Below are 26,035 nucleotides of genomic sequence, written 5' to 3'. Positions count from 1 at the left end.
CAACCCAACCCAACTTATCCAATCAATCAGTCAATGAATCAATGAGCCAACCAACCAACCAAGTAACCATCGAACCAACCAACCAATCAATTATTCAATTAACCCAAGCCATCCGACCAACCTGCCAACCAACCAACCCAACCAAACCCAAACCAACCAACTAACCAACCCAACCAAAACTATCCTAATCCACATATGAACCAGCCAACCAACTAACTCACCAACCAACCAACTCACCAACCAACCAACAAACCAACCAAACTCAATCCAACCCAACCCACCAACGAACCAGCCAGCCAGCCAAACACCAACAGTGTTGAGCAAGTTTTTTCCAAACTGTAATACATTACAGATTACTTGTTACTGTTATTTAAAAGTAATCCCTTACCTTACAATATTACTGTCTTAGACTTATAATATGTTACATGACTCTTACATTACTTGTTAGTCTCTGAAATAACTACAGAATTAGAACCTAACATTATAAAATTACAAAATGTACTGCAGAGCATTTTGCATCCAGTGATATGATGTAGCAGAATGACTGTGACCTATCCAGGATGCTAACAATATAGTATATAATTGGCAATGTGAAGGCTTAAAACAATGCAAAAAAGGATGTCAGTCAGAATCACAAATTATCTAATTCTGTTTATAGTATGGTAGAGGTAAAGTGCTTATCTGGTAATATATCTGAATAGCTTGGCTATATTCATATTAGACACAAAAGGCCTATTTGTAAACTCCAATGCCATGACAAGATGCTGATTTTTTTTTTCTTTTTTTTTTTTTATTGTTGCCATTATTTTATTCACTTTGAATTCAAGTGGTTCACAACATAAAACTGTCATGCACAAAGTGATTATGATGAACAAAGCTTTCTCAATATAATACTTGTGGACCGATTTCCTCTGACACAACTGCTTGTGAGCTCTTATGCTGTTTGCATGCAAATTTTTTTTACGCTCTCTCAAATATGCACCGCTTATGCACAAATTTTCTTGCGCGCTCTCAGTACACTGCTCGCTCACTGAGATTATATGCATGATGTAAAGAATCCATTATATTTTTAAAAAAAAAATTATCAAACATCCAAGAGGTGCAACATACTAAACAAATAAAAGCAAAAAAAAAAAAAAAAACATTTAAACAAAAATATAACTAACGCAAGCAGAAATGTAACTAATAGAAAATAGGGAACACTTGATAAGGTATTTATAGCGTACTGTACTATTCAATCTTCAAATAAATGTCACTATCAATCCCATTTTATCATGGCAACTAAAATAAAGGGAATTAGTCTCTGTTGTCTTCCACATTGTTGATAAGATTTTGGAGGACATTGTCCCTGTCATCCTCTTCATTTTGAGGAAAAGCTGTTCCACAGGGCCCCTGAACACACATATTGGCATGTATAGTGTTTTGAACAGTCCTATAGTAAAGTACTTCAATTAATCTGTTGTGGTAATACTATAGTTGTGATGGTAATACAAGTGTAATATAAACAAATTACCCAGTGCTGTATTTTTTTTAAATATAGGATATATTATTTTATAATTTGCCACACTTTACTGTAGTAAAACTACACTGTGTGTTTCATTTTATCAGTTCACCATTCCTAATACTACTGTATGCTAAAGCATTTATTAACAAGTGGTAAATAATACTAGCCTTAAACAAAGGCAGTTTACCTAACACTCAAAAACACTAGTATTTATTATAGAATTTACCTTAACCTGTAGGTAAATAGTGTAGCAATATATACACAATATTAACATTCTTGGCATAACTAATTGAACAGGATGATCTCTGGAGAGTAAAAGCACAAAAAGAGGAGGAAACAAGGCACAAATTGTGAGTCTGCATCATCTGACCGAGCGAGAGCAGATCATTCGCAAGTGAGATGACAGTGTTTTGAGAGCACGCGAGGAGTTTTGTCCACGGACAGAGTAAACCGGTGAGTTCACTTTCTCGTATTACATAATTGCGCTCTCGACTTGTAATACTGCGATTACAACATTTGTCAGTGAAATAATGCCATATGCACGTACGTTCAGCTCGCAAATGTACTGTCTTCTGCCATTTTTATCTATTTGATGCTTTTCCGCTGCACGTTAAGGCTTAACATTACAGTGTGGTGCTATCAATATGGACCAAAATTTCTGAGGAATATTTCCAGTACCTTGTTGAATCTATGCCATGAAGTATTACTGCAGTTCTAAAGACAAAAGGATGTAGATATAAATGTTTTAGGTTTTGACTTTTAGAGGAAGATAAACAATGTTCATTAAAATCTTTTTTTTTTTTACTTTTTTCTTTTTTTTGTACTAAATAAATCACATAGAGTTTAAATTAAATGAAAGTGAGTAAATAATAATGATGGGATTTTCATTTTGACGTGACACAAGTGTTAAAGCTATCCTGCAATTTCCGTTCCTGTCGGCGAAGAAGAACACCATCTCCTATAGAGAATAAGGTTAATAAAGAACTAACAGGGCTAACATACCTTACAGCCATTACAGTGATGTACTGGTGTCCGACTGGAGATGGTCAGTTTGTACCTTCATCTGGTCTACTGTTTCACTCTGTGCTCTGTGTACAAAGCCTTCTTCTCCTTCCAGCTTCTGTTTTTCAGCAGAAAAACATTTTTAGAAAATATGACCAAGGCAAAATAAATGACAACTTGTTTGGTTTCTTTCTTTCTTTCTTTCTTTCTTTCTTTCTTTCTTTCTTTCTTTCTTTCTTTCTTTCTTTCTTTCTTTCTTTCTTTCTTTCTTTCTTTCTTTCTTTCTTTCTTTATTTCTTTTCTTTCTTATATTAGGCCTTTCTAATTGTTTCCACAATTTCTAGTTCAGATTAATTCTGGAAATTGTTTATTTAAAACACAAATGCAGAGGTAAATAAAAAAAAGTAGATATCAACTTACATTTGAGTAAAAATAAAAACTACAATAGTTTTTTACCTTCATTCATTCATTTTCGCCACGAGAACTGCCAACTATTCCAGCATATGTTTAACGCAACCCAGTACTGGGAAAGCTTTTTTTAACAATTACTTTTGAAATGTTTCCTTTCAACGTGTTTATCATAATTTATTGTTAGAATATAATGTTTATCATACAGTTATTCCCCATTTCGGGGCCTGAAAATAATTGAATATTCAAAAGCGATGCTATATACATTGCATCAGTGTTGGGGTAATGCGTAAAAGTAATGCATTACTTTTATAAATAAGTAATATTTTTTGAGTTACTTTTAGAAAAATGTAACACAAGTTACTTTTTACCTTGCTTAATTGACTGTTAAAAAGATATATTGTGGAATAAAAATTACATTAGTCGTTTTGAATCACATAATAAGAGAGCGTGCAGGGAACAGACAGTCAGCAGATGAGTCAGTGTACTGTCCTAGTAACTGAATAACTCAGGATATTGGTTTATTTCAAGTCAGAGGGGGATATTCGGCATGTTAAAAAGTAAGTAATAAAGTGCTTAAGCCTACTAAAGATGCTACTGTTTTAAGTCAACTTCAAGTTCAGTTTGGTGAGCTAGTTTGACTGGTTCACTTAGAAGATCCAGTTAAAACAAATTATTAATTTGCGAATCGCCCATCATTACAAAACACAGTTAGAAACAGAAACAATGGCGAGCCTGAGATTTCATTCATTCAATCATTTTCATATATATACTGTGTGTGTGTGTGTGTGTGTGTGTGTGTGTGTGTGTGTGTGTGTATATATATATATATATATATATATATATATATATATATATATATATATATATATATATATATATATATATATATATATATTGTAAAACGCAACAGTCAACTTGATCAAAGAAATAATTGTAGTTAACTCAAAATTTACTGTTTAAGGTTAATGCTACTTATTTAATAAGAGTTTTAAACTCAGTGTTGAAAGTAATATGTTAATTAAACAACTCATTAATAAAAATTCAATGGAGTAAGTTCACGGTACTCATATAGATTAGTTGTTCAACTCAAATGGTTTGTCGCAATCGATTTCCACAGGCAGTTTTAGCTGCCTTAAATTATTGGGTTTTACAGTACTCAATTTACTCTGCTCAAATTGCTTCGTTTACTCAAATGGATTAAGTTCACTATATATATTTTAAAGGTACTGTTGACTTGAAATTTTCACCAATGTTGATAACAACCAAAAAAATACATATATGAAAAATACAGGTTACCATAAGTTAGTTAACAAATTAAGTTATGTGTAATAAAATGAAATGATAAAGGGAAATGTATTGAACACATGAAGAAACGGGGATGTGGAAAGGCAGTGAAAGACAGCATGTGAAATCTCTCAGTAGTTATTCTGCAACCCTCTGCCCTTAGTCAGTGTAAATTAATATTACCTACTTCAGTCCGACATCAACATTAGTAGGATGATCAAGATGAAACCAGAGTGGACATTTCAGCAAGACAATGATCCAAAACGCAGTCAAATTAACTCTCAAATGCTTTCAATGAAAGAAAATCAAGCTGTAGAAGAGCCCAGTCAATCACCTGACTTGAATCCAATAGAAAATACAAAATGTACATCAGATTTGATAGACAAGACCCACAAAACCATCAAGATTTTTTACACACTGTTGAAGTCTGTGAAAAACTTACAGCTGAGCAATTCATGTGACTTCATTCTCCACATGATTTTCGTCTTTAAGCTGCCATCACCAAAAAAGCCTAAACTTAGTCAAATGATATGAAATGGAGACCACAAATGGAATTCTTCAAATACAGGTGAACCATGAAGCATTCATCTTAATTTAAGAAGAAAAAAGGCCATTCTTTATTCACTTTTGTAAGTGCATTATATTATCTGATTAGAGTTATTGAAAACAGATAAAAGCTGAAACCCAAGGGCGTTGTTTGTTATGGACCCTCAGAAACGGAAGATGTATGACCGCTTTCAAATTTAATCAATCTTCTTATATTTCCGCATCCTCTTATCTCTTAAAGTGTTTCCCTTGAATTAAAGTGAAAATGAGTTCATGGCAGTCTTACAACACAGTTCTTTCTAGGCCACCGAATGGTGTTTAAAAAAGATTTGAGGTGCCAACTGTCTGCACTTAAGCCTGCATATAGACCCGAATTTCACTTTAGCGCAACTGAACACTTTCCCATTCTTTGTAAATAAATAGCATCCAGATGGGATGTCTTTTCTTCTTCTTAAAAAAAAGAGAAACAGGGTTTATAAATCTCTGACCTCAATATCCATTGATGTGAAAGAGAAAAGCAACTCGAGTGAATGACTTTGCTTTCCGACGATTTCCACAGAGCATTTTAATTAACTAATCACGCCGTTTATATATATTAAGATAGATTTACTCTGTCAGTCGTCATGTTTCGAGATGCCAAAACCCACAAAACTGCAAATTTCAATTAATTCCAGAGCACATACAGTAGAAGTGGCCGTGGCGGAACCTGGCATGAGACCTGACTTGCTTTCCCAGCCAAAAATGCTCATAACGGCCTCTAACCCACTCTTAGTTTAATTGAAAAATTAGAGAGCAGTTTTGTTTTTCAAATGCATTCGAATAATGATCTTCTCCGTCAGTTTCCTTTTCGCCGCACATGGATTTACTCAAAACATGGCTAACAGATGATTGAACATCTCCCTTACTGGAAGGCTGGTGTGGGATGTAAATTGTGAAGGGTCATGACACCATCAAACATAGACATTTTACTTGCATTTATATGGATTATTCACCCAGAAATAAAAATAAAAATCTGTCATTGTTTATTCACAATTGACTTTGTTACAAATCTGTGAGTGTCTCAAAGGAAGATATTTTAAAGGAAGCTGAAAATCAGTAACCATTGACTTCCATAGTATTTATTTTGTTTTTTGTTTTTTTCTAGGATGAAGGTCAATGTTTTTGAGCTTTCTTTAAAATGTCTTCCTTCGAGTTTTCAACAGAAAAACTCATCAATTTTTGGGTCAATTATTACTTTAATATAAAGCCTACTTTGTAACTATAATTGGATTTATTTAAAACATACTTAGTTTGAAGCTTTTAAAATGTAATTCCATTATAGCTCTGAATGACATACAACATTGATTTAAAACAATCCTGTGTGTGTCAACCTTTGTAGAAAATTGCTTAATTGCATTAAATGTGGATTTTTATTGGGCTTTCAATCTAATGAATCTTGCAGATGTTACAATATTTCTGACATTAAAGCTTTTTTAAATGTACTTAAAGAGAGTATACTTTGATGTAAAGTATGTTAGCTGGCCGTGTTTTGATATAGGTGCACTTTTAACAATTTGCTAACAATTAGCAGGAACTTACTGTAAATCAAATACAGCAAAAATACTGTATTTACATTTAAAGGACATTTCTATTGCTGCATATGTATTTACAGAATAATATGTGTGTCTTTATTATATAAAATATATATAATATATACTTTAATTTGTACAGTACTTTTCACAAGATAACTTTAAAATGCAGTGGCATACTGCATTGCTGTCTTAGAGTAAAATAGTTTTTTTTTACAGTTAAATACTGTATAATTTACACAAATCATTAACAGTGGGTCAACATGTAAATGCAATTGGTTATGAATACTAAAAAAGTACAATTTGGTTAATTTGGAAAGTCATTAGAAACAATAAATAGCTCACATAAAATGATCAACTAACTGTACAAGATTATTAGAAATTTGTAGATAATGAAAATATGTAACATAGGTATTACACTTTAAAATTGCTGGGTTGTATTAACCCAGTGGTGGGTCAAAAATGGATTTTTTTTTTTTTTATTATATTTAAATAAAAAAAAAACTGTCGGTTTTGAGCATAAGTGAGCATTGGATTTAAACAACCCAACATTTTTTTATTTTGTGTGTGTATATATATATATATATATATATATATATATATATATATATATATATATATATATATATATATGAGCAATATCACACGAGTAGCAGTGCTGTATGATATGGCTGTATATCGGCACTGGTGGGAGGCGTGCGTTGGCACGAGGTTGTAGGCCATATCGCACTGCTACGAGTGTGATATTGTGTTTATACAATAGTTCAACATCACAATCCTGTATATAAATAAGAAAATCAAACACTGAGAGTCTAAAAACCCTTTTTTTATTAGGAACTACTTTCTTCCGCCATTCATTCACATCTGCAGCTGACGTCAAAACAGCAGAAGCCATTACTAATTCACCAACGTCAGTTTAGAGCTACTGTTTAAATTACTCTGTCTAAAGTGATCGCTTCGATCGAGTACTGTACCAAAGTTGGCAACCCAAGGGTGTTTAGTTTACAGACCGTACCAAAAAGGGGGGTGGGTGAAATTATGGGAGTTTTATAGAAAGAAATAAAAAAGGGGCTATATGTCCTGTTGTTTTTGTACCCAAATAAAGACTAAATGTATGCTGTGTGTAGTTATTCTTTTGTTGTTAACATATCAGAGACGGCAAGGGTCCGTGTGTATTCCTTTATGTTGCATTTATTTATTTATTTTATATAATTACCTTAGGGTATTTTGCACTGTCATTCATCTGCAGTTATAATCAACTCATAATCAACTCAAGGTTATTAATAAACATTAATACACAAGTATTTATGCGTGTAAAGCATCTGTTTTGTGAGAAGTGCTTATCATATGATATGTAAGTGTACCTGTACAGCTTTACTGTAGACATTTTCTCAAGCGAGCATGACATCGACTGAAACTTTCTGTCATACACCACGCCCACCAAAAGGGTACACTTGGTAGTGGAAACACAAGCCTGATAAAGGTGACCCGTTCCAACCCGAACCGTACCGAACTGTGTGGAAACGAGCCATTTGAAACTGCAAAATTAAATATTTCCATTATTAATTTAAATGAATTGAATGTGACAATATGCATTCATTCATTTTCTTTTCGGCTTAATCCTTTTATTAATCCAGGGTCACCACAGCGTAATGAACCACCAATTTACCTATACCATATGTCTTTGTACTGTAGGGGAAACCCACGCAAACACAGGGAGAACATCCACACTCCAAACAGAAACGTCAACTGACCCAGCTGAGGCCTAAACCAACTACCTTCTTACTGTGAGGCGAACGTGCTACCCACTGCGTTGCTCATGTATCAATATAACCTGGTTATTTAGTGTAACAATATACACTAAAATGTCAACAGATCACAAATTAAATGCATTTAATTGCAATTTGATCAATAAAGATGAGAAATACATATTTTATTGTGTAAATTATTAGTGATTAATATTATTATGCAAGGCAATGGAGTGGCGCAGTAGGTAGTGCTGTCGCCTCACAGCAAGCAAGTTGCTGGTTCGAGCCTCAGCTGGGTCAGTTGGCATTTCTGTGTTGAGTTTGCATGTTCTCCCTGCGTTCGTGTGGGTTTCCTTTGGGTGCTCCCGTTTTCCCCACAGTCCAAAGACATGCGATACAGGTGAATTGGGTAGGCTAAATTGTCCGTAGTGGATGAGTGTGTGTAGATGTTTCCCAGAGATGGGTTGTGGCTGATAGGGCATCTCCTGCATAAAAACATGCTGGATAAGTTGGCGGTTATTCTGCTGTGGTGACCCCGGATTAATAAAGTGACTAAGCCGAAAAGAAAATTAATTTATTATTATGCAAATGGTTTTAAATTAAACTGATATTTAATATAAGTAGGAAAAGTCAAAACATCTGTTTTGTATTCAATATAAAATGTTAACATTTAACACATTTTAATTAAATACATAATACGCATCTAGTTGTTCAAAAACACTGAAATTGATACACACTTTAGTGTGATCTTTTAAAGTACATCACTTGCAGAATAGGCACACTTAATAGAAGCAAACTAAAGCACACTTTTCACAAGGGAACAAGTTACGCAAATATTGACATTAATAAAATAAATTCAAGTCAGGGATGTCTGAAATTGGATTCATATGCTTTATGATCTGTTTAAGGCGAGTCAGTGAGCTTATAAAAAATCTGGCTCAAGTCTTCCGTAGATCAGATCTTCAAGAACAGTTTGTATGCATTTATCTCTCTTGCCTGTCCGCCCCCCACTCTTCTGTTGAGGTTAGGCCTGTGTTTTATCTCGGACCAAACTTTAAATATTTTCAGAAGCAACTCTTCTTTCCTGTCTTTCTTTCAGCGAGCGCACGCCACAGAATGTGTGAAGTTCAGCAGTTGCAGACTTCAAGTGTATATATTTGTATTCCACTAAGCCTCTTCAAAGATAAATTCCGTCCACATCCGCTTCTGTTATTCCTTCATTGTTTGCATGTAATGTGCGACCCTCCGAGATCCTAGTTCATCACGGAGAGAAAAAAAAAAGTGCTGCAGCCCAGTTAGTGTCAGCAATAGATGAACAGTTCCAGCTAATGTATTCCATTTATTTCAAACAACCAAGCGTGAAGTTGTGTGCTTTTATCACGATGACAGCAAATAGGTCTGCGAATTGCTCCTTTTTGGCTGCCTGAAATGAAGACATGCAATTAAAACAAAGGAGAAAACCAATTAGTGAACAGACACCTTCTGGGGTGTGATGACCTTCAGTCGTACAGAGCAGGAACGATGTAATGAAATGTTCAGAGCAGGCTTAACAAAAAGAAAAAAAAAACAATTAAAAACAAAAGAACACACAACCTTTTTGAAGCATAATACTTTTGCTCATATTTAGCAGTAAGCAAAACCATACAGCCATTTAGTAGAGACTGAATGACTTTCAGAATTTTTGAAGTTAACCTTTATGTAACAGAAGAGAAAGTTTATCCAACATAATGTAGTCAATAATTCATTTTTTAAGTGATTCTAACCAGTTTGAGTTTTTTTTTCCTCCGTTTAACACAGAATAAGATATTTAGAATGTTAGAAATCTATAATAGTTTTATTTTTCTTCCTTCTATTGAGGTCAGTGATTACAAGTTTCCAACACTCTTCAAAATAATTATTCTCACAACCACAAGGATGTACAGAAAAAAGAGAGGCAAGTATAACAACAGTTTATTATAAAGCAGAGATGCCCATACTAGGGCCCATGGTAACCTTTGATTTGGCCTGATTACCCATCTGAGAAGAGATGGAAAATGATGAGGATTGTTTAGAGAAGGTAATTTCTAATTAATTTGTTTTTTTTTTGTTTGTTTGTTTCATTGATAGGCTACAAAAAGCTAACTGAAATTAAATGTTTCAATTAAATGTTAATCTAATATTTTTTTTTAAATGAACATATTTGTCACCCAATGAATATAGGATAACGCAAAGACATCGGTATGCAAATGAAAGCAAAAGCAGATTCTGCTTGACTAGTGTATTCAGCATTGAACTCCACTGCTTAATTTTTTTTTTGATATATAATTAATTTTTAAAAATTATTATAAAAATATTGTATGTATATATATATACGACCCGGCTCAAAGGCAATGACAAATTAAAGGGAGGACATATATAGATGGTTTGGTACCAAAAAGTATATAAACATTAAATAATAATCAAGTGCTCCCTTTAGGTCAGCAAAATCAAGTATTAACCAAAGCTAAAAAGAAACAAAACAAAACAAACAGGAGCAAAAGCACAGCTCTCTCCAAGCAAACACTTGTTCACGTGTTCCCAATTGCGCAGATGAGTCTCAGACCAACCCACTGATCAGCTGAAGCAGGAAGGACAAAGAGACTTGTCACACAGCCCCCCCCTTTACCACCTCATCAATCTTTGATTGAGGATTTGTAACGAATCAAGAAAAACTAAAGGATTGTGGTTGGTAAAAACCACCACGGTCCCACGGATGATTCCACATATACTTTAAAGTGCTGTAATGCCCAAATCAGAGCAAGTACTTCCTTTTCTATTACTGAATAATTAAGCTGGTAATGATTAAACTTCCTAGAAAAGAACCCAACTGGATGAGAAATTCCATCTTGTGAAGCCTGTAACAAGACAGCACCAGCACCCACATTCCTGGCATCCACCTGCAGCTGAAATGGTTTATCAAACTGTGGAGCCTTCAAAACAGGAACCTCTGTCAAGAGCAGTTTTACCTTTTCAAAGGCTTGTTGTCAATCTACTGTCCAGCAAAAGACTGTTCTTCCCTGGAGCAATGTAGTCAGGGGGGCCACAACTGTAGAAAAATTCCTACAAAAACAATGATAAAACCCTACCATTCCTAGAAAATGCATTAGTTCTTTTTTGGTGGCAGGAGTAGGGTAATTATCAATTACTTCCACTTTCGCATGAACCGGTCGCACTAGGCCTTGTCCCACTACTTTCCCCAAATAAACTACTGTGGCCTTTGCAAACTCACTTTAACAATTTAATAGTCAAATTTGCCTTCAGAAATTGATCAAACAGTGCTCTAATTTGGGCTATATGCTCATCCCATGTCTCACTAAATAAAATAACATCATCCAAATACACAGCACAACCCCTTAAACCAGAAATTTATTAATCAGTCATTGAAATGTTGCGGAAGTGTTTCGTAGGCCAAAAAACTCACAACCTTGTACGAGAATAACCCAGATGGTACAATAAAAGCTGAGATTTCTTGAGCTCTTTTGGTCAACGGCACTTGCCAGTAACCTTTGAGCAAGTCAAACTTACTAACAAATCTTGCACTTCCCACCTGATCAACACAATCCTCAATTCGAGGCAATAGAAACGAATCAGGTTTTGTTATAGCATTTACTCTCCGATAATCAGTACAAAACCTAAACGAGCCATCAGATTTACTTACTAGCAATGAAGGAGAAGCCCAACTAGAGAAGGAAGGTTCAATTATGTCATTTTCCAACATATAGTCAATTTCATTTTTAAATAGTGTTCTCTTATTGGTAGAAACTCTATAATACCACTGTCGAATTAGAACTGAATCTCCCACATCAATTTCAGATTTGTGCGAGACGGAGTATCAGAAAACAGAGCAACATACTCATGAATCAAATCAATCAAGTCAGTACGCTGTGGGTGTGATAAATGACTAAAATAATTGCTCAAATTACTTAAAACTTCTGAATTTCGTAGTCGACCTTGAAGAATTAAATCTCCAGGATCCCCGTCATCCTGATTCCCCGCCCAACAACACTGAAGTTGACAACAGCTCTGTATTGGACAAATCTGCGAGCAAAACAGGTTTAACACAAGCATCAACCTGGTGCTCTTGATTTACTTTAGTGTTTACAAGACTTTTGGAATCATAGAAGGGTTTCAGTAAATTTAGGTGGCATACTCTAGTCTTCTTTTTATGATCTGGTGCAGGGGTCACCAATCCTGCTCCTGGAGGGCCGGTGTCCCTGCAGGGTTTAGCTCCATCTTGACTCAACACACCTGCCTGAATGTTTCAAGTATACCTTGTAAGACCTTGATTAGCTTGTTCAGGTGTGTTTGATTAGGGTTGGAAATAAAATCTGCAGGACACCAGCCCTCCAGGAACAAGTTTGGTGACCACTGATCTGGTGTCTTAAATTACACAATTAAGATCAGAAGCTTGACGAGCCACAGTGTACGGACCTCAAAATTTAGCCTGAAAAGGCTAACCAACCACAGGCAACAGAGCGAGAACTTGATCACCAGGTTGAAATGAACGTACTTACGTACGCCGATCAAACAGTCGCTTCATTCGATCTTGCGCTTTCCTCAAAGAGCCTTTTGCTAGTTGAGATGCTTTAAATATTCTGAGATGAAAATCACTCACATAATATAGAACCTTTTTGGTGGATCAAATTGTTTCCAATCTGCAGACAAAACAGATAAAGGACCACATACATCGTGTCCAAAAACAAGATCGTTTGGACTAAATCCAGTACTTTCCTGAGAAGCTTTACGAGCAGACATGATCAACCAGGGCAGTCCAGTTTCCCAATCCTTACCCATTTGTATGCAGTATGACTTCAGCATATACTTCAATGTCTGGTGAAATCTTTCCAGGGCTCCCTGACTCTGGGGATGAAAAGCACTAGAAAGATTATGTTGAACATGGAGCGATTTCAAAACTTCATCAAACAAATTGGAAGTAAAATTACTGCCCTGATCAAATTGAATGGTTCGGGGTATTCCAAACACAGATATGAATGAGTCAAGGCCTTTAAAACTAACTTTGCAGTGATAGAACGCAATGGATAGGCAGCTGGATGCCTGGTCACCTGACACATAACTGTAAGCAAGTACTCATTCCCTGCCTTTGACCTAGGCAAAGGCCCTGCACAATCAATCAAAAGATGTTGAAATGATTGACTAATCGTAGGAATGGGATACAAAGGAGCAGGTTTAGCAGATTGATTTGGCTTTCCAGTTAACTGATATGATTTACATGACTTGATGTACTTAGATATGTCATGCTTTATTTTTGGTCAAAAAAATGGTTTCAAAAGCAATCTGTATGTTTTTTTTTTTTCACTCGTAAATGTCCAGATGTATCATGTGCAGTTTGCAGAATAACTTGGCGAAGAGACTACTATAAGTGTACTATAACTTGAAACATAGGATCACCAATCACAAACTCCCTATGGGGCACCCACTTTCGACACAATACACCACCATCTAGGTAATATCCGAACGAGAAATCAACAATGGTGTCATTAGGAACCACTCGATCGAACAACTCAATGAGAGTAGAGTCAGTTTTCTGCTCTCTAATCAAATCCTCTCGTGAAACAGTTAAGATAGAAGGGATTTCCAACACTGTACTCACCCTTTTCTCTTCAGATCTATCACCCGACTGGGTTTTACTCATGGAACGTGTTGTCACACAGGAGGGAAACACATTTGAGGAACAGGAAAGATCTTCAATTCCTGACTCACTAGTCAACTCTGATGATGTAACCACTAAATTTGGTGAAACATTCTGCCAAACTTGATCATCAGCCAAATCGTTACCCAAGATAACCTCCACTCCTTCCACAGGTAAACAGGACCGCACAGCCACCTCCACTTCTCCCTGGATCAAGTCAGAATTTAAAACAAGTTTATGGAGGAGAACAGATATAACATTCAACCCAATACCTCTAATCAAGACATTGTTTCCAGTGTAAGAGTCATTTGAAAAAGGCAAAGCAGATTGGAAAACAAAACTTTCTGCTGATCCAGTGTCCCGCAGAATTTTAACTGGGACCACTTGCTCCGAATCAACCAACCTGACAGACACATCTGCAACAAATGGAGAAAAGATGAAATATGTGGAGAGCCATTTTTATGAACATTGCTCACTTCTGAAAAGGTCTCAACTAAAGCGACAGGTTAAATAATGATAGAAGATTTACATTTTATTTTAGCATTCTCTTTTGATTTTAGTGAAGGACACTCATTTTTCCAGGGACCCAAAAGATGGCAGTAATTGCACATATTTGCCCTCTCCCTTTCATCAACCCAAACGTGACTATCAGGTGAAGTACGCCTAAATTTTGAAAATTTGTCAGAATCATGCCACATTTCTTTTTTTTTTAAATTAATTTCAGTCTTTTTGTTGTCAAAAGAGGTTTTATGAATGAGAAAAAATTCATACGGCCATCTCACTCGCTGTATTAGGTTTACACTTGCTGATGTATGTCGCTATACGTTCGGTCACAGAGTTTTTAAACTGCTCAAGCAACATAAGTTCTCTTAAGTCATCCAATGTTTTTAACATCAAATGCAAAACACCAGCGACTGAAGAAAACAGAAATAAAGCAAAAACTCAACATGGGTTTGTTTTTCAGTTTTCTTCCAGGGCCTAAATCTCTGCCTATTGGCCTCTGGGACCAGTTCATAAGCCCTCAAGACTGCATTTTTGACTTTTGAATAATTTTTCGCATCCTCTACCCCGAGAGAAGAATACGCCTTTTGAGCTTTACTTATAAACACAGACTGTAGCATGAGCGCACAATCTTTATCTGGCCAATTTGGTGCATCTGCTACTCGTTTAAACAATAAAAAAAAACGTTCAACATCCTTTTCATCAAATTTTGTAATAAGCCTCAAGTTTGCTACTATATCTGAATTTGACGATGAACTACGTTCCCCACTTGTAGTTGGTAATAATTTACCATCTCTAGTCAAGTCTAACCTATATTGCTCTAAATCAAGCTGTTGTTACTGAAACTGCAGTTTAGACATCTCCACGCAATTTTGCATTGCTAAAATTTTTCTTTCATTTCATTTTGAATTAACAACAGTTGTTTTTGTTGCTCAAACGTTAAGGGAGACATTGCAGTGGTCTCAATCAAATCAGACGCACTTTCAGACAGTTCGAATGCTAAAATTACACGATCTATTAACTCCGTTTTTATCAATAATTTAACATTATCTTTGACACGTTTATCTTGACTTGACAAATTAATCTCATAGCGATCGACAAGTTCTATCAACTGATCTTTAGTTAAATCATTTAACAAATCCTCCGACGAAGCACTAACAAATGTTTCAACTTTCGAAGCCATTGAAACAACAAATGCAAGGCAGACTATCAAATATTCCAAACAATATTTGAGAAATAAGACTGGAATAAACAATTCCCTCTAATTGAAATTTAAAAGCTAACTAAACTCAACCCTAGTCTTCATACGGTTACTTGGGGCGGGTTCTTATACACTATAAACCAACGTTTGGAACAGTGACCAATTGAAAAATCACTGCTGCAAAACACGGATGTGTACCCGAGACAACTGCTCCAGCCGCGTTCACCACACAAAAATAAAAGCTAAAACACAAAATATTTTGAAGCATCAAAAGGACACCTCACTAAACCTGCCCAGGGAAAAGCATATTCCAAAACAAATCTCTCCCCACATACACAAAGAAGTCAGACTTACCCAAATCCATGGCTGTGCTGTGTACATCTAATATAATCAGGGCCGGAGCAAGCTGAACTGCCACTCCAGGCAAAGGACGGTCACGCCGCCCTCAACCCTAAAGTGAAAGTCACCCTCTCTATTCTGCTGATATAACAGGGCGCGGGTGGTGAGGGTAGTATTGCGGACACCGCCCTCTCTATTCTGCCGTCCTAGACGTGGATATAACAGGGCGCGGGTGGTGAGGGTAGTGTCGCGGCCGCCGCCCTCTCTATTCTGCCATCCTAGATGCGCTCTTTATTCTGCCGTCCTAGACGCCCTCTCTATTCTGCAGTCCTATACGCCCTCACTATTCTGCCGTTCTAGACACGGATATAACTAAGAGCGCGGGTGATGAGGGTAATGTCGCAGACGCTGCCCTAGACGCGGATATAACTAAGGGCGCGGGAGGTGAGGGTAGTGTCGGGGACACCGGCCTCTCTATTCTGCCGCCCTAGGCGGCCGCCTAGGTCACCTCTATGGACGCGCCAGCCCTGAATATAATCCTCCACAAATAATTGCAACAAAATGAATATTAGTCAAAAATATATATACTTAACAAATTAATCATTAGATTAATAAAATTAATTAATTAAACATAGTTATCATCAAATTAAAGTTACGGACGAGCCCCCATATTTGTCACGACCCGGCTTAAAGGCAATGACAAATTAAAGGGAGGACATACACCGGATGGTTTGGTACCAAAAAGTTATTATTTAAACATTAAAGAATAATCAAGTGCTCACTTTAGGTCAGCAAAATCAAATATAACCAAAGCTGAAAAGAAAACAAAACAAAACAAACAGGAGCAAAAGCACAGCTCTCTCCAAGCAAACACTGCTGGCTTTTTATAGAGGGAAAAAATCAGGTGTTCCCAATTGCACAGATGAGTCTCTGTCCTACCCGCTTCAGCTGATCAGTGGGTTGGTCTATGAGACTAGTCACAATATATATATATATATATATATATATATATATATATATATATATATATATATATATATATATATATATATATATATATATAACTATGAGACTAGTCTATGAGACCCCCTTTGATTTTTTTATTGTTTTTTACATTTTTCTTAAACGATGTTTAACAGAGCAAGGACCATTTCACAGTATGTCTGACAATATTTTTTCTTATGCAGAAAATCTTATTAGTCTTATTTTTTAATTAAAATTTTTTATAAATATTAAAAGCAGTTTTTATTTATTTATTTTTTAAAAACCACTAAGGACAAAATTATTAGCCCCTTTAAGCAATTTTTTTCAGATAGTCTGCAGAACAAACCATCGTTATACAGTAACTTGCCTAATTACCCTAACCTGCCTAGTTAACTTAAAGTGACATTTAAAGGCTTAACTAGGTTAATTAATCTGTATAGAAGTGTCTTAAAAACATCTAGTAAAATAGTATGTTCAATCATCATAGCAAAGATAAAATAAATCAGTTATTAGAAATGAGTTATTAAAACTATTATGTTTAGAAATGTGTTGAAATAAAATCTTCTCTCCTTTAAACAGAAAATTGGGAAAAACAAATATACAGGGGGACTAATAATTAAGGAGGGCTAATAATTCTTAATTCTCACTTCAGCTGTGTATATATATATATGTTTTATATCAATGTTTTCTATTTATTTACAAATTAGGAAATTAATTAGTAAATTACCCATGACAAATTTAACTTTCATCCCACAGCTGTCAATGATATTTGGTTTTTGGCCTTTCATACGTAAAAGTTTGGGCACCCCTGTTATAAAGGAGCAGAGTGAAACGGAACTAAATGAAAAGGATGGTGATGGATAACCAGATGGATCAGGAGGACTGTATTCCTCCTGAGGAATACAAAGAGGAACGAAGCATACATAAATGCAAGTACTGGAATTGACAACAACCGGAAGAGGGACCCGGAGAAATCACACAAGAAAGCAGAAATGCAGACACTGGAGAAAGGTAACAGGAAACTAGAGAGGTAAGTAAACTTGGAAACAGAGTTATAGACACTGACCGTAAGGCGAGTGCAGTCCTTTGTATTAGCAACAAGGCCGGACACGGCGTGAGGGCTGGTGAGGGTTTTTTATGGTGCTGGAGTGATGAACGGGAATGATGTGCAGGTGCGGGGCTGATTAGTAGTCGGGAGATAGTGATCTTGGTGATTGTGGTGATGTGACACTAAATCTGCGGTCACACTGCACTTTTCATCCCACAGACTTCTATTCATATGCACATGAATGCGTAAGACCCGAGACGCATGCTCATGCGACAAATGTTGCAGTTTGCTGTGTTGCAAAGTTTAAGCTTGGTAAACTCTGACCTGCAAAATCGCATCACGTGACTGTGTTAGATGAATCAAAACATGTACTCTCTGGACAGAAATTTTAAATATGAACTAATTGCTCGCTTTTTAAAATGTCTAATCAACTTGTTTATACCCGCCCCTTTTTTTCAGCACTGTACAACTAAATTTCACATACTCAAACTTGAGTGTAACTGCGACTTTAAACAAGTTTAACAGAAGAGAGAAATGCATAAAGGTTTGAAGTAAAGGGTAGGTAAATTATGAATTTTTATTGCTGCAACAGGTCATTCTGACAACATAGCCCTATATACATTTCTGGAGAGCGTACATTTATAACCAGAAGTATGTATGGCTGCATTTCGTCTTTAAAACGAAAGCAGTATGACACTGTTCCTTTTTGCACTTGCCAGCTGATCGCTTACCTCCATATGGATGGCTTTTCTACTGTTACTAGTTTGTCCAGTTAGCTCGCCATGTACGTCAGCTGACTTGAGATGCACAGAGGTGTTGACCGTAACAACGAAGTTCAAGTCTGGCAAAGAACAGTTCCAGAAAGAGGGAAAGAGACCAAAACAAAGCCAAAAAAATCAAATAAACAAGTAAATAATATGATGAGAATGTGGTAAAATCTAAAATTGTTGTAAAACTCAGACAAGGGCTTTTCTTCTCCGGATTGCTTTTTAAAAATGATGCTTGGGTTTAGGGAAGTGGGTGTGCGGGTCAGTCAGTTCTTTTGAAATAACTGTTGGTTGGGTTTAGGAAAGGAGGAGGGTAGGTCAGTCGATGGGTTAGTCAGTCAGTCAGTCAGAAGACAGCAGCCTCTGGTGGATTTATGCAAGAACAGCAGCTACTAATGGCACTCACGGGAGAAATTTAAGATCTTTTGAAATGACTGTTGGTTGGGTTTAGGAAAGGAGGGTAAGTCAGTTGATCGGTTAGTCAGTCAGTCAGAAGACAGCAGCCTCTGGTGGATTTATGCGTGAACAGCAGCCACGAATGGCACTCACGAGAGAAATTTAAGATCTCAAATAGCACACATAGCGGCCTCTGGTGGATCTGCGAAAACAAAAACATACCTTTTTGGGACTTATTTAGTGCATTCCAGAAATGTGTACAGCAGTATTTTTTTAGAAATGAACCTTGGTTGCATTTTTGGGTGAATCCCTGTAAGTTGACATCGATGCCACTGATGTTCAGTAAAACACTAGATGCAAATATTATGCAAGATGCCACAATCTGCAATTTATTTGTGAGAAAAAAACCATACCAATGCTATCAGACACCTCACAAAATGTTGCAAAAACAATGTAACATAAGCACTGACTAATTTTAGTGCAAAATGAATACAGTCAACACACTAAACACTGCACATTCCAATATGAATGTAACAATAACAATGCAAATCAGCATCAGCACATAGAACACTGATTCATATCAAGTGATTTCATAACAACAACAAAAGATAAAAGCTACTTCTCCATTATTGGCCAGAAATTTAACATTTTTGCATAACCATTCCATTACATGCCGATCTGGTCCAGTCAGCATGGAAACGATTTCATTTTCCACTGTGGTGCTGCTAATAACAGAAGTCCTTGGAATGTACTGTACAGTAATACAAATGCATCAATTGCTAACTTGGTAATGTACTGTAAGTGTATTAAAAAATGATAGGATATTTTTGTTTTTGAGACTTCTTTTTCTGATATTTACTTCATTGAATAACAAACAGTAGATGGATTTTTTTAAAGCCAAGTAAATCAAATCCTTAATGGGACTATTAATTTTTATCATACTTCATTTTATAGCATTGCAGTTTTAAATACCTAAGCAACCATATGTTGAGCACCCACCAAAACCACAGAGAATGCTCTAGTAACCACCCAAAGCGCTGCTGCCATCAGCTACACCACATTTATAACCATCATGTAAAGACTCATTAACCACATCCAATAAAGTCTTTAGGATAATTTTAGGTAAAGGGATACATTAAAAGTAATATATTACAAGCTTAAGCCTTTCTTACTCAAGATTGATATAAAAAAGTAACTTTAACACAACACTGGAATTTTTCCTACCAATGACCTAAAATACCAACTAAAATACCACTGTAGTGGTTATCTACAACATTCTAAACGCTACACTTCAGCAACCACAGAAGATTTAGCCATCATATAGAAAGTCTACTGAATCTGTAACCACTAGAAACAATCCAGGACCACAGTTGGATAAGGATCTTGGACTGTCATTAAAAATATATATTTAAATTACCTTTCTAATACATGCAACATAGGCTCATTCTGAAAACATAGCCCTATACATTTCTGGGGATCGCTAGTTACCAGTTTGTTTAGTTAGCAGTTTGTCCAGTTACAGCTGACCACAAAAATGGGGTTTAAGTCTGGCGATATATATATATATATATATATATATATATATATATATATATATATATATATATATATATATATATATATATATATATATATATGAGATAAGTACATTCTAAGTAATTGTAACTAAATTATCATTACTTTTTTTTTTCAACAGAACCAATTACTTTTTTACGTACAGCCAACACATGTTAGGGCAACCCAGTGATTATGTATCAAACACATACCAATGCCTAACTATTTTTTTTCCAGACTTGTACAAATCTAAAATTAGGTAAATTAATTCTGTTATATTAGTTATTGTTCACATTGCTCATAATCTACATTTTTTTATATTAAAAGTATAAATAACATTGATTAAGCAAATGTAAATGTTCTAGTATTATTAATATCCATATTTCCAAACTGAAACCAAAACAAACAAAAATAAATAAAATAAATTCAAAAAACCCAGCAACTGGTTAGGAACAGGTCTACCTTAGCAACCATTCAGAACATTACATCATGGTTGACAACAAAGATCTTTTTTCCTGCAGAGTTTACAGAAGACTTCAGCTTGAAAAAACTCTAAACTCTTTAAAAAGCCGCATTTGTACAATAATTGTACAATAACTTGTCAATGAGAAGCAAGGCAATTTCACCATTTGTTAAAATGTTGTTTAAAGTAATCCAAATCCAGAATTCCAGTGTTCTTCTCTAAAAACCCGAGCAGAAATCCCCAGCCGAATTATATATATATAAAAAAAAAGAATTTTAAACAGTGTGTTGATTTAATTGCCATCTGAATCCATAACTTTGAGTTTTAATAGAGATCAATCTTAATGTAATATTGCAAATCCTTTTTGGCCACTGTAATACACCGTAAAGTTGCACTTCTTAGTAATTTGCATCAGAAAGTGGCCTCTCAAGTATTAAAAATGTACACTTACATTATCAAAGTGCTAGAGCTGAAACAATTATTAATTAATTATTTGATGTTTAATCAATTTAAATTTGTGAAACAATTATGCTAACTTAATAGATTTGTGTTGATACAACATGAAAGAATTGCAAGGAACAAAGCCCTTTTATAATATTTAAAAAGCATCTAAGAAAAACAGAGATCTGGCTGTAGCAGTGAAGCAATCCCTAACCTTTGTAGGTTTTAGACTTTGGTCAAGTAGTCACTATTTTGAAAAGGGTCTGAAAAGTTGCTAAATCACTTGCTGTTGTTACGCGGGGAGGTGATCACCTCCTGCTCAGACTGCAGGTGGAAGCTACTGCTGTGTGAGGACTGGGCTGCCTGTAAGTGCTTTGAGATTGGTGTGGGGCCAACGGAATCACCTGCTGCTCATGGAGAAGAGTGACATTGCATTTTCACTAGCATGTTGCGAGCGCATTTGAGTGAGTGTTTTCAGTTCATTCATATGAAAGATTACGTTTAACTTTCATATCACAGGTCAAACTTCTATCATACTCTGGAGAGCCATAGGTCTGCACAGTTTAGCTTTAAGATTAATTAAACTCACTTGATCAAACTAGTTAGTAGTAGTCTTTAAGGCTTATTTGAAACCTGCATGTAAACTGTGCAGGGTTGTGTCCTTCCAGGAGTTTGGCAACCCTTTGAATTAACTGAAAATGCAACGTGCCAGTGGAAAAACAGCCCAAGACCAGTTACTTACTGAAGCTAAGCAGGGCTGCGTCTGTTCAGTACCTGGATAGGAGACCACATTGGAAAACTAGGTTGCTGTTGGAAGTGGTGTTAGTGAAGTGAGGCCAGCAGTGGGTACTCAACCTGCAGTCTGTGTGAGTCCTAACGTCCCAGTAAAGTGAAGGAGACACTATACAGTCAGTGAGTGCAATCTGTCGGATTAGATCTTAAACCAAGGCCCTGACTCTCTGTGGTCATTAAAATTCCATGGCACTTTGCATAAAGACTAGGGGTGTAACCCCGATGTCGTGGCCAAATTCTCTTCATCTGCCCTTAACCATCATGGCCTCCCAATCTTCCATATTCACTGAATGGGCTTTATCACTATCTCTCCACTCCACCAATAGCTGGTGTGTGGTAAGCCCAATTGCGCATTGTCCTGTTGCTGCCATCCAAGTGGATGCTACACACTGGTGGTGCAGAAGAAAAAGACCACCCCTCATGATTGTAAAGTGTTTTTGGTTTATGGCCATACACAATAAATGTGCTATATAAATACATTACATTATAAGCATCAAACAAACAATACAGCACAGACACATCTAACACAGGCTCATTGTGGATACATACCCAGGTTTGCATTTCTGTCAAACCACACGTGTTTCTGAAGCTACATCTGGCTGCATTTTGTGTGTAAAACAAATGCTATTGGGTGATATGATGCCACTGAAAAACTTTGTATGGATGGCTTTTCTGGTGTTACCAGGTTCCTTAGTAGCTTGTCATATGCCGATGAGTGGAGTGGACCATGTCAAAGTTCAAGTCCGGCAAAGTATTATTCCAGAAACCAGGTAAAACAAACAAAAAAATTGTTTAAGAAATAAATAACAGGCTGAAAATATGGTAAAATCTGAAAATGTGGTTAAATCACGCAACATTGATGGCTTTTCTTTTCTAGAAAACTTTTGAAAACATAATCGTTTGGGTTTAGGCAAGTGGGTGGGTGAGTGGGTTAGTCAGTCAGTCAGTCGACAACAAGTGGAAAGAAAAAACACATGCAGATGTAGCTTTGAGTACATATGTCATGGTTCCTAAAAATGTAGACCTATGTGCGTATACACAATGAGCGTTGGTTAAAGACTTTAGAATCTCAAAAAGTCTCCACATTAGTTTTTGTAAGTAGAGGAGTCTGAAAAGTTGCTAAAAATAACAACAGTCACTAGCTTTGCAACACTTGTCAAAATCTGCATTTTTTGAGTTCAAGTCATGGTCCACTGTAATTGGTTGTTGTCATGACAATTGCGCTAGCTCTGAAGACGAGGCCCATGTGAATCTATCCTGAGTTTGATCAAAGTTTGAGCCTAACTCTGAAAAAAAATAGATTTCATGGGCCAACAGGCTCATTGTGAAAACGAACCTCATATACATTTCTGCAGAGCATCAATTTTGTAGCCAGAGCTATGTATGGCTGCATTTTGTCTTTAAAATAAAGGTTACAGGGTGATATGATGCCGCAGACAGCTTGTTTGTTTTCGCACTACCAACTGACCGCTTATCTAAATGTAGTCAGGTTTTCCACTGTTATTAGTTTGCCCAGTATCTCGTATGTCAGCAGACCTAAGGCACACAAAGTAGTTGTCCTTGAGGTTAAAAAAAGGCAAATAAATAAATAAATAAATAAATATAGACACGTAAGTAACAGTGAGAACGTGGTAAAAATTGGGCAACGGCTTTTTTTTTTTATAAATTGCTTTTAAAAACATTGTCAGTTGGGTTTAGAGAAGGGGGTGATTGGGTCGATCTGTGGTTTTGAAAACACTATTGGTTGGGTTTAGGGAAGGGGGTCAGTGGGGGTATCAGTTGGCCGGTCAGTCAGTTAGTCAGTCAGTCAGTTGACAGTGGCCTCTGGTAGATTTACGTGAGAACAACATTCATGTAAGGCACTCGTGAAAGAAATTTAAAATCTGAAAAAAGCATATTTAGCAGCCTCTGGTGGATTTGTGAAAACAAAAACTGCAAAAAAAGTCCCCCTAGGTTGTTTCTCTCAATTTCCAGAAATGTATATATATCAGCATCATGACTTAAAACAGTTCTGGTCTCATTGAATTCCAACTTCGACACCCCCCACAAATTTACCTTCATCCAAAAAGCACATAGGGTGCTTTCACACCTGCCTTATTTAGGTTGAATTGCACTAGAGTTCGTTTCCCTCTTGGTCTGGTTCATTTGGGCAGGTGTGAATGCAGCAATCATAATCGAGTATGCAGCTTGGATTAATCCAGCTGCCATAGGCCAATGCACTGTGCCTAATGGGATGTAGAGGAAAAATATTTTTTGACAGAGAAAGAGGGAAAGACATTACCTGATGGATTGTGGGTAATATTTCCGCAAGATGACCATGTGGCAGTTTAGCTAATATAATTCATGTCTCCTCCTAAAGTGACATTTTCTGCACATGAATTCTGACCAATCGAAGAGCATTTTAGGAACTATGTTCAACAACATCTGGCCAATGAGAGATGTGAATTTGGTCAGATGAGTGCATTTTAGTTCTTTTTATCTGGTTTGGACCAAAAAGCCAGCAGCCAGTGTGGTGTGAAAACTACCCAACAATGGCAGAATATGCTGCAATGTATTATTTATTGCCCTTGGTCCAGACCAAATGAAGCAAACTACAGATGTGAAAGCACCCAAAATTGAATGAAGATTTTTATTTTTTTTATATAGATGCCCTTATGAGAAACAATTGCTGTCCAAATATTGCTAAAGTAGACCTCAAAGTCCAGGGTTGAGAACCTTTGTTTTGCACTCTCAGTCATTCAGAAAAAAATAGGGACCATCTAGCCACATACTAACTACAATCTACTATATTAACTACCCGGAAAACTGTAATGCCCCAATAATCCATTTATTTCATTAGCGAGTTTTACGTATTTTATTCAGAAATCTGTTTGATCAATTACAGTTTAAATTATCTGGATTTGTGATATCATGTCTTTGTGTAATTAACAAAAACCTTAAACAATACCTAGTGAAAGTTGCAGGGCAGTTACTTCCTTTTACCTCCGCTAATGAATGTCAGCATATGTACTTAATTATTTCCTCCGTTCTAATAGGAAACTTAATTGACAAAGGATTAGCCATGAAAGGGAATTAATTGCCTTAGAGGACACATACAGAAGTTAGTCTGAAAGCAATTCTGTTCAGTGTCAGCCAGTGACAAAGATTTATTTCATATTCTGTGTTAACAAGAATTTAATCTTTTGCAGCAGCTTCTCGAGATGGGCCTCAACGCTATTAAAAATACTTTTCAAAACCTGATTATTTCCCTTCACAACCGCAGCTGAATATTATCAGTAAAATGAGAGAGACCACTAAAGCAGATCAAGAGAAAGATATCACCGCATTCAGACATATCGCAAGCTAGAAATGCTCTGAAATTTTCTTCAAAGGTCTTAGACTGATCTGGCACGTCAAAAGTGGTGTGATGTTTCATAATGTGTCCGTACATACTCATAAATGATTTGCAGATTATAAAAGCACATGGTACATGCGGCACATATGGAAAACAGACCATGCCGCCCCACCATATGTGTATGTAGGCCACCCTTTGTGTCCTGTGTCTAGTGAAATGCACTTAAAGTGTCAACTAACCCTCAAAGAAGTGATTACTCTGTCTAAAGTTTCATTGCTAACACTTTGCCTGCTTGTTCTTTCTCAAGGGTTGCACAAGTGGTTGCATTCTCCATAGATCCACTTGAGGTGCTTTTTGAGGACGTGTAGTTTGGCCTAGAGTGTCACACACATGTTAGGAAGGGTCTCTTTCATAGTCTTGTGTTTCCTGAATATCTCAACATAAGATGTTTTCACATGTCTGTATATGATATGTATCTGCCATA

At 36.2% G+C, this 26,035-nt stretch overlaps 1 protein-coding gene and 1 long non-coding RNA gene across 2 annotated transcripts in view; one reads left to right on the top strand and one right to left on the bottom strand.

Annotated features, from left to right (window-relative positions):
• The window catches only part of LOC141376324 (uncharacterized), a 356,966-nt gene that overhangs the window by 236,726 nt on the left and 94,205 nt on the right, over nt 1-26,035 (bottom strand). Inside the window, exon 2 of the long non-coding RNA XR_012386176.1 lies at nt 2,507-2,624. This is a non-coding gene — a long non-coding RNA (uncharacterized lncRNA). The remainder of the gene's footprint in view (nt 1-2,506; nt 2,625-26,035) is intronic.
• Nucleotides 1-26,035, top strand: part of LOC108191548 (uncharacterized) — a 187,239-nt gene that overhangs the window by 115,716 nt on the left and 45,488 nt on the right. The window lies entirely within an intron of this gene.

This window comes from Danio rerio, chromosome 10 (genome assembly GCF_049306965.1).
Source record: "Danio rerio strain Tuebingen ecotype United States chromosome 10, GRCz12tu, whole genome shotgun sequence".
Lineage (NCBI taxonomy): Eukaryota > Metazoa > Chordata > Actinopteri > Cypriniformes > Danionidae > Danio > Danio rerio.
This window is presented reverse-complemented; position numbering and strand designations above follow the sequence as displayed.